Here is a 7,538-nt window from a genome sequence, read left to right on the forward strand (position 1 = left end):
TTTTCACTGATATTAGAGTAAAATGGAACTACTTTGGCTTTAAGACAGATTTCATCAGTCTGTTATATACACTGTAGGCTTTTTCACTATGGGAACTTAATGACACACAACGTTAAACTGCCCATAACCTGAACTTTAAAGAACCAGTAAGAATTTGGTTTTAAGTAGGTTGGGTAGGTAAGGTTGTATTTTACAAACCAGAACATTCTGGATATACTTCATTAAAAAAGGCAACACCAGGACATAATTTAATGCACTGTTTGATAGGCAAGAGCAGTTATGGGACAGAAAACAATGCAATAAGTGGGGCTAATATAGATTTTCTTTCTGTTTACTCCAATTGGCAGTAGGAGGTTGACAGCAGAGAGTGGACGCACCAGACCAGCTGCCACTTCAGTCTGCAACTCTCCACTGCGGGGTGCATCCCCCGAGAGAGGCCAGGTGTTGTCCTGAATCAGAAGATGGGGGAGATGCAGCTGAGGAATCTGGTGGAGAATAGATTGCAGGGTGTCCAAGGGTCTTTATTCTTCAAGAGAGAATAAAAGACAGCGATGTTGTGTCATGGAACCCTTTGTAAGCTTTTGGTCGCACTGTCTCACTGCTGGAAATGTTATTTTGAAAATACCTGTGCAACTTGAACATTACTGTGAAATGTAATCAAACTTAGGGACATACTGTGAAAATATTCTACAGTTTACAAGGACAAATGTATAGCAAGGCAGCAAAATATGCATGTGAAACATCAGAATACCATCTGTATGTTAAAAATAAGTTCAGTAATGCACTTTCAAACTGGGTGGAGAACAATGGAAACAAAAGCAGAACCTGTGACAATGCCTCCACAATAATTATGTGTCATTAAGTTCCTGTGGTGGAGAAGGCCTTGTAAGGTTCTGGCTGCCTCTACCCTCCATCTCTCCCACTTATGTTACATACCGACATTTCAAGATTTTTGTGTTGAATGTCAATCATTCACATCATAGGCATAGTTAGATGTATAGTTATAAAGAAGAATGTCTTTTTTCATTCAAGTGATTTCTATTGACGTCAAATTGGCTAACAGACACATTCAAGTTCAATTTTGATTTGCTTTTGATTAGGAGCTGTTCATGTACACATTTCTCTGTAAAACTATAAAAATAACAATTCCTAGAAATCCTTCAAATACCCAGAAACATATTGGAGTGACATTGAAGCACATGTTGCATATCTTGTGAAGTTCATGTTGCATATAGTATGAAAAATGAGTACTATACAATTTCAAGCCTGGGTTTTAAGACGGTATATGGCTGGCGATTTTCCATACTTTTCTGATCATAAAGAACTTTAATACAAAGTCAAGAGGTTGTGATATGTAGCACAACAAGCTAGTGAAGCACTGTAAACAGAACCACATTCCCCTGCATGTGCAGTGGCGTCCACTGTACACTAACTAGTCTCCAGAGAATGAAAACATGATCATTATTATTAGTCTTTGCAGCTGTTTCTAAAAAAACTAATGTGAAGGAACATGTCACCCAGTGCAGCGATGTGACTCACTGATGTGTTTTTAATCGTTTTTTGACAACGGAGGTCTATGGCACAGACAAAATAAGATATATCAAGCTTTGGACAAGCACACACAATACTTGTAAGTAGAATTAATTAAATGTTGGTTTAGCTCTGCGAATGAGATTTCTTGACAATAAGAAAAATATAGAAAATTGCAAGGCTTGATTGCTGTTGACACTCTTCATCTGCTTTCACTGTGGAGCAGCGCACTTGAATCGTAAAATACCAAACATGAGTAGCCGAAAAAAAACAAATAGAGCCCAAGGTTTTTTGTTAATATGTACAGTTACCCCTGATAATAGACTTCAAGGTTTATGTTGACAGGACAAAAGTTGTAAAGAATCAACTCCAAAAAGGCAACAGGGGCAGATTCAATATGCACCACTTGATTGCCACATTAACTTCAGAATTGTTGCTTCAGAAAAGTGTGCTTCTAATAACAAAGAAACATTCAGCTAAACAGAGTATGGAACAAAACAGACTACTTAACAAAAATAAAATAATCAGATTGGATTAGCTGGATTCCGTGCCAAATGAACTGAGGAGGATACAGCTTGGGTACACTGATAAAGTTGGCTGAAGTAATTTGCTATAAAAGATGCAAAGCCATATGCTTCAACAGCTGAGCCTCTCATCAACCTCAAGTCAATTTATACCTTTAAGCTGACTGATAAGTAAGTGCCAGCTACTCTAAATGAAGCAGTTAGGATCAATGACTGAATAACAAAGCTCCCTAACTCTATTATTGGTTCCTTCTTTATACAGTTGTTCCACATTTTAACACAATACCAATCACCTTTTAGACTATAAGATTCAAATGGCTAAAAATCTAATCACAATGAAATAACAGCATGTGTGTATCAGCTGTCTGCCACAGGCTTTGACCCCCCCATAACTCCTATTATCAAGCAATACACATATGTTTACCAGCTCCGCTTCAGCAGGGGTTTGCTGCCACATAATAATCTCGCAGTTTGATCTATTTTGTGGAATTTTCCCTTACAGGACAAAATGGTAAATGAGCTCAGAGTCATTTCAAGGGCAACCAAGCTAAGTCAGACCTGTGTTATTATTAAAGACTATATTCGTGTGTATGTAAGGGCACGTGTGTGAGCACTCGGATGTGCGGCCTTACCCTGTGCAATAAATATGGTTTCAAACAGGTTGTGTGGTCATACATAGTGATTAACTCGATGATCAGTGTAATAATAAGGCTGTTTTTGCCCACTGCTGTTCCTCTTCTTTTTTTTTATACATTCCCACTCAATCGCAAAATGCACTTTCTACCTAACAATTAAAATTCAATTACCTGCAGATGTGGAGAAATTACTTTGCTTCTGGAACATATGTTTTGCACATCTATTTCTTCTTTGTCGCTCCTAATGCAATTACAGAAAAGCGTTAATAGGAGAGAAGATTGGAAATGGAGCAGTTTAGGAGGGGAAGTGAAAGGATGGGAAGTCATGAGTCAGAAAACTGATAATTGATACTGTCTGCGGTTAAATGATAATGCCACATGTTCCCCTTGGTGCCTGAGGAACAGAGGCTGGTACATGATGTGACACTGTCATGGAGTTTAAATTATGAGAAGTTTTAGAAGTGCACAACATTTCTTTCCTCCAGCTTGTTTTGGTGAAAAAATGTATAATAGTTTTGACATTCTTGAATTTGTTTAGGGAATTTAAAAGCAAAGTGCTTATTTTAGGATTGTATACCAAATTCCCAAAGAGCTCTCCAATAAATCACTGACAACACGGGAGCCATCATCGAGGGTGTTCTCTTGAATATATATCATTCTACAATAAACTTGTGATCTCTGTAAACAAAGTGAAGAGAACTTGCACTGATGTACGAAACTTACTGATCCTTCTATTTGAATTCTTTCCTACGTTTATGACAACTTATTTTTGTAGTTTTGGCCAATTTTCTATTGGCTATGAAAACAGTGCACCCACTAAGTTAATTGCTTGCTACAACACAGGGCCAAAAATGTGAGTGGTCAGACAGGTTGTAAACAAGCCAGATTATTTGAACTTGGAGGTAAAACACAAAGTGAAATGTTGATAATGATCCTTCATTGCACAGGAACATTATTTGTGCACAACTGAAATGTAAAGGAAGTCAAAGTTGAGCAGGAAGTTGGTCCGTAAAGTGTGATGGATGTTTTTCAACAGACAGTTTGGGTAAAATCCCCAGGTTTGTATAGGGCCTGTATGATTGTCTGACTGCTTGTGTTTCTTGCCTCATCTGATGTCTTTTTGGCAATGTCACTGCTTTCCCAGATCTCAAGGTGAGTATAGTGTTATCAAAACCAATGGAAAATTAATCAAAAATTCAAATATAAGACCCAATTTGCAATAAACCAGTATTTTTCTTGAAGTCAAGAACCAGCCTCAGCTTTCTTTTAAGTCCCTGTAATTGCTGACAGGCTGAAAACACCAGAGAGTCACTAACTAGGTCTGTTCGCCGTTTGGTGCTGAGAAGGTAACAAACAGTTTGTATATCAGAAGTTTTTGTTTCATTTCGGTTTTTTTTTCTGAAACCAAATCAAAGGTAACAAGAGTGGTGAGACTGAACCATAACAGTACATTTACAAAAACCAAAACAATAATTTAATAGAGACTAAAACACTCTGTTGAACTGAAAGGAAATGCTGAGTTAGGTGATAATTCTCTGTCTGACTCTTCTCACATTACACAACATTTGACTCACTGTTAATATAAAAATATTGGTTAGTGCACCTTTAAATTTATGTAACTCTCACTTTCTTTCTGTCTTTGTATGTTTTCTTAGCAGACGCTAAGTGGATTGATTTTTCCAATTTGTTTGATTGCTCGCAAACATTAACATCAGTCCTTCACCAGAAGTACTTCGGATGAATCTTGAGAAAACACAAGAGCTATTGAGGGAAAATCTGAAGACTCAAAACAGGGATTGGAGAGTAAAAAGAGAGTGCGACAATGGCAGAGAATGAGGACCTGAATGCAGTGAGTAGACAGGAGACTGAGGCAGTTTATCTTTTCAGAGATTTACAAAAGGTTTCAGCCAGGCAGGAACAAAAAAGCAAAACTCTCAACAGAAGGCAGCCTAGGTATATAAAACACTGGCTGGAAGATCGGTTGCATAGTCTTTACAATCAAGCATTGGCTGATGAAGTGAATCGACTACATACACACTCACAGACTCACAGACTGACGAGCTTATTGAACAGGGCTGCTTGACGACTGATTAAAGGCAGCTGTGACGGCCCAGGGAAACATGTAGGGACCTTTGGTGAATCCCTATCAAATCACATACTAGGTAGCATTAGAAAACCCATCTATAGCTATGACAGAGAGTCCCTTTTAGAGCAGCATCTGATATACAGTCAAAGAGCAAATACATGTCTTGAACATGATGTTTAAATGTGTATATATTGACTTATTGAAGTGGTCCCGGATCCCAGGGCAGTGAAGCATGAAGCTTTATGTTAGGAGATTACGAGAACCCTCCCTCCATATCTCTGCTTAAGCCTTGAGGGGTTCAATGGTTATCTGGCCTTTTCTCATTAACTGGGAGATGAAAGTGGAAGCTTGTCTTCGGTCATGTGTCCCTTAGAGAAAACCTGGACTGGGACATTAATAAAGGCCTAAAGTCTAAAGGGAATCATTTTGGTGCTATCTCTCACAGCTGAAAACGAGTCATTTCTAAGAGGGCTATTCACATAAGCCACAGCTTCCACTTCTGTCTTTTCCATTTCCACGAAACCCCGTCTCACACCAACCCCTAATTCAAACAAGAACTGTTGCCTCAAACCAGAGAGGGGTTAAATTTCCCAAAGCCCTTGAGACTGATATAATGTGTTACAGTTTGAGAGTGAGGGAGTTATGGTTGGCTGCTTTGTGTTTAACATTATAATATCATATCATACTTGTCCTAAAGCACCAAAGAGACTTCTAATTAAGAGAAAACCCAAGACCTTGCTGAAAGGAAAGGGTAAATATGCAATATGTGACCAGAATGTTTCACTATTATCAAAATTAACAGTAATGTATTAGCTAAATGGGTCATACATTCAGTCCAGAGATAAAGGATGAATAAATGGTTGCAAAACATGCAAGCCCAATGTCGGAAGGAACACTACAGGAGGACTAAATAGGTTTTACAGGCAGCTAATTTTGTTCGCTGGCAAGTTGTCCTGGAGGTACGTCACTATGCAATTAGCTATAATGGCTAATCTAGAGCCCCTTTCACACATGCAGTCTACCCCTGAAATGTTCAGAAACATTTCCTGCTTAGGGTCATGTGTGAATGGGAGCAGGCATCAATATTCAAGGAAATCTGCACCACCAATTTCCCACCTCAAGACCTAGTAACATTTCAGGGAAAATGCCGGTTCAGCTTTGTTGTGAATGAAACCAGTAACATTGCGGGGACAAGCACATAAGAGGTTATATCTGTCTGATGACAGATGCTTTCATGTGGAGCAAGCGAACCAATCACAAGTCTTGACATGTGGGCGACGTACTGTGAGTTGGGCAGTGCTTGATTTTAGCTCTTCTGTTTTCAATATGGCAGTAATATCACAAACTTTCTGATATTACAGCTAAATGGTACACTAAGATTTGTTTCTGGAAACATTTGAGGGGATAAACAGGCAATGCAGTAACAGAATCTTGATTCGTATTTGATCAGGGTTGCATAGTTTGAAAGTTTGATCTGAGTTTAATGAGTTTCGCCCTCTTCTTCTGTTGAGTTTTATGGCGGTTGGCATCCATAAGTGTTGCATTACCGCCATCTGCTGGACTGTCCCTTACCCATCTATTCTGGCATTGCTATGGCATGTGTGAAAAGGCACAAAACGGAAATGTTCCTGAATGTAGCTGCATGTGTAAATAGTGAAAATCACTAGCGGTGCCTGAAAGGTTATCCCAGTAATTTACCAGGAACTATGCGTGAAAGAGGCTTAGGGAACTAATTTTTAACCCTAACCTTAACCCTTGCATTACTTTTCATTTCAACTTCGCTCATGGCTTAACATTTAATTTGGTGCTTACACTCAACATTTAACCTTAAACTTCTTTCAGCACGTCCATTTTAACCTCAGTATTTGTATTTCAGCTGCCACTTGAACTACAACCTCAATATGCAGATTTTAATTAAATTGGTCATTGCAAACTCATACTGTGCAAGCTTTGTTAAACCCCAAAGGACTCTATTTTAAAATGTAGTGGAAATCCCAAATTTTCCAAAGATACAAAATATGTCAAGCTTAACACTAGAGAAGTGTGTCTAAAATAATGCACAAGATATGAGGAATATTTCCATTGGATGGAATGGTGCAGCCATAAAAACAAGGATTCTTTGGTTGTTTGGTTAATTCACAACATAGGGCTTCAATCAAGAGCTGGAACAAAGTGATACACAATATATATGTAATATTGACAGACAGCTTGGAAAAGAAAGATTTTTCTAACCTCAAATTGAGTGAGAGGGAAAAACTGAATGTTAGGGGTTTTATATATGCCAGATGCCACGACACAAGGATAAGACAAACTTAAAAAGATGGCAGCTAAGTTGAGGCTTGGCAGAGTAAACCTTCATGCCCCTGAAAACTTCCGAGATGGATGTCTTGAAATGCTTTACAAAAGCACATCTTATGAATTTTAACAGCGCTCCCCTCCATTTTGCCTGGGTGAGACAAAATAGAGAAACACAACATTCTGCCTTGTAGGTTTGACAAAGATATCAAAGAAAGATTTTGCCAATTGCTTTGTAAATTCAACCAATTAGCTGGGCTAACAGAACCAGATGAAACATCCTGACAGCATGACTGATCTCCAAATGTTGTTTTAGATTAGGCCTATAGTTTACTCATTAGCTGTCAAGGTGTATACTTTTAATTTGTTTCAGCAATTAGCCGGATCCTGAATGACAGTCACATTCTGGTTCATTTCAGGTAGTAAGTAATAAATTTACATTTTGAGCGGGTCAGACAGAAATAACTT

The 7,538-nt window shown here is 38.4% G+C and overlaps 1 long non-coding RNA gene across 1 annotated transcript; it reads right to left on the reverse strand.

Moving 5' to 3' along the window:
• Window positions 1–242: 242 nt before the first annotated feature.
• LOC121887465 lies at window positions 243–4,710 on the reverse strand. Its single transcript, XR_006092977.1, has 3 exons — window positions 4,530–4,710; window positions 2,861–2,930; window positions 243–526 (listed from the first exon to the last, which is right to left on the reverse strand). It is a non-coding gene; the product is annotated as an uncharacterized LOC121887465 (long non-coding RNA).
• Window positions 4,711–7,538: the final 2,828 nt, after the last annotated feature.

The sequence above is a fragment of the Thunnus maccoyii genome, chromosome 20 (genome assembly GCF_910596095.1).
Source record: "Thunnus maccoyii chromosome 20, fThuMac1.1, whole genome shotgun sequence".
Taxonomy (NCBI): domain Eukaryota; kingdom Metazoa; phylum Chordata; class Actinopteri; order Scombriformes; family Scombridae; genus Thunnus; species Thunnus maccoyii.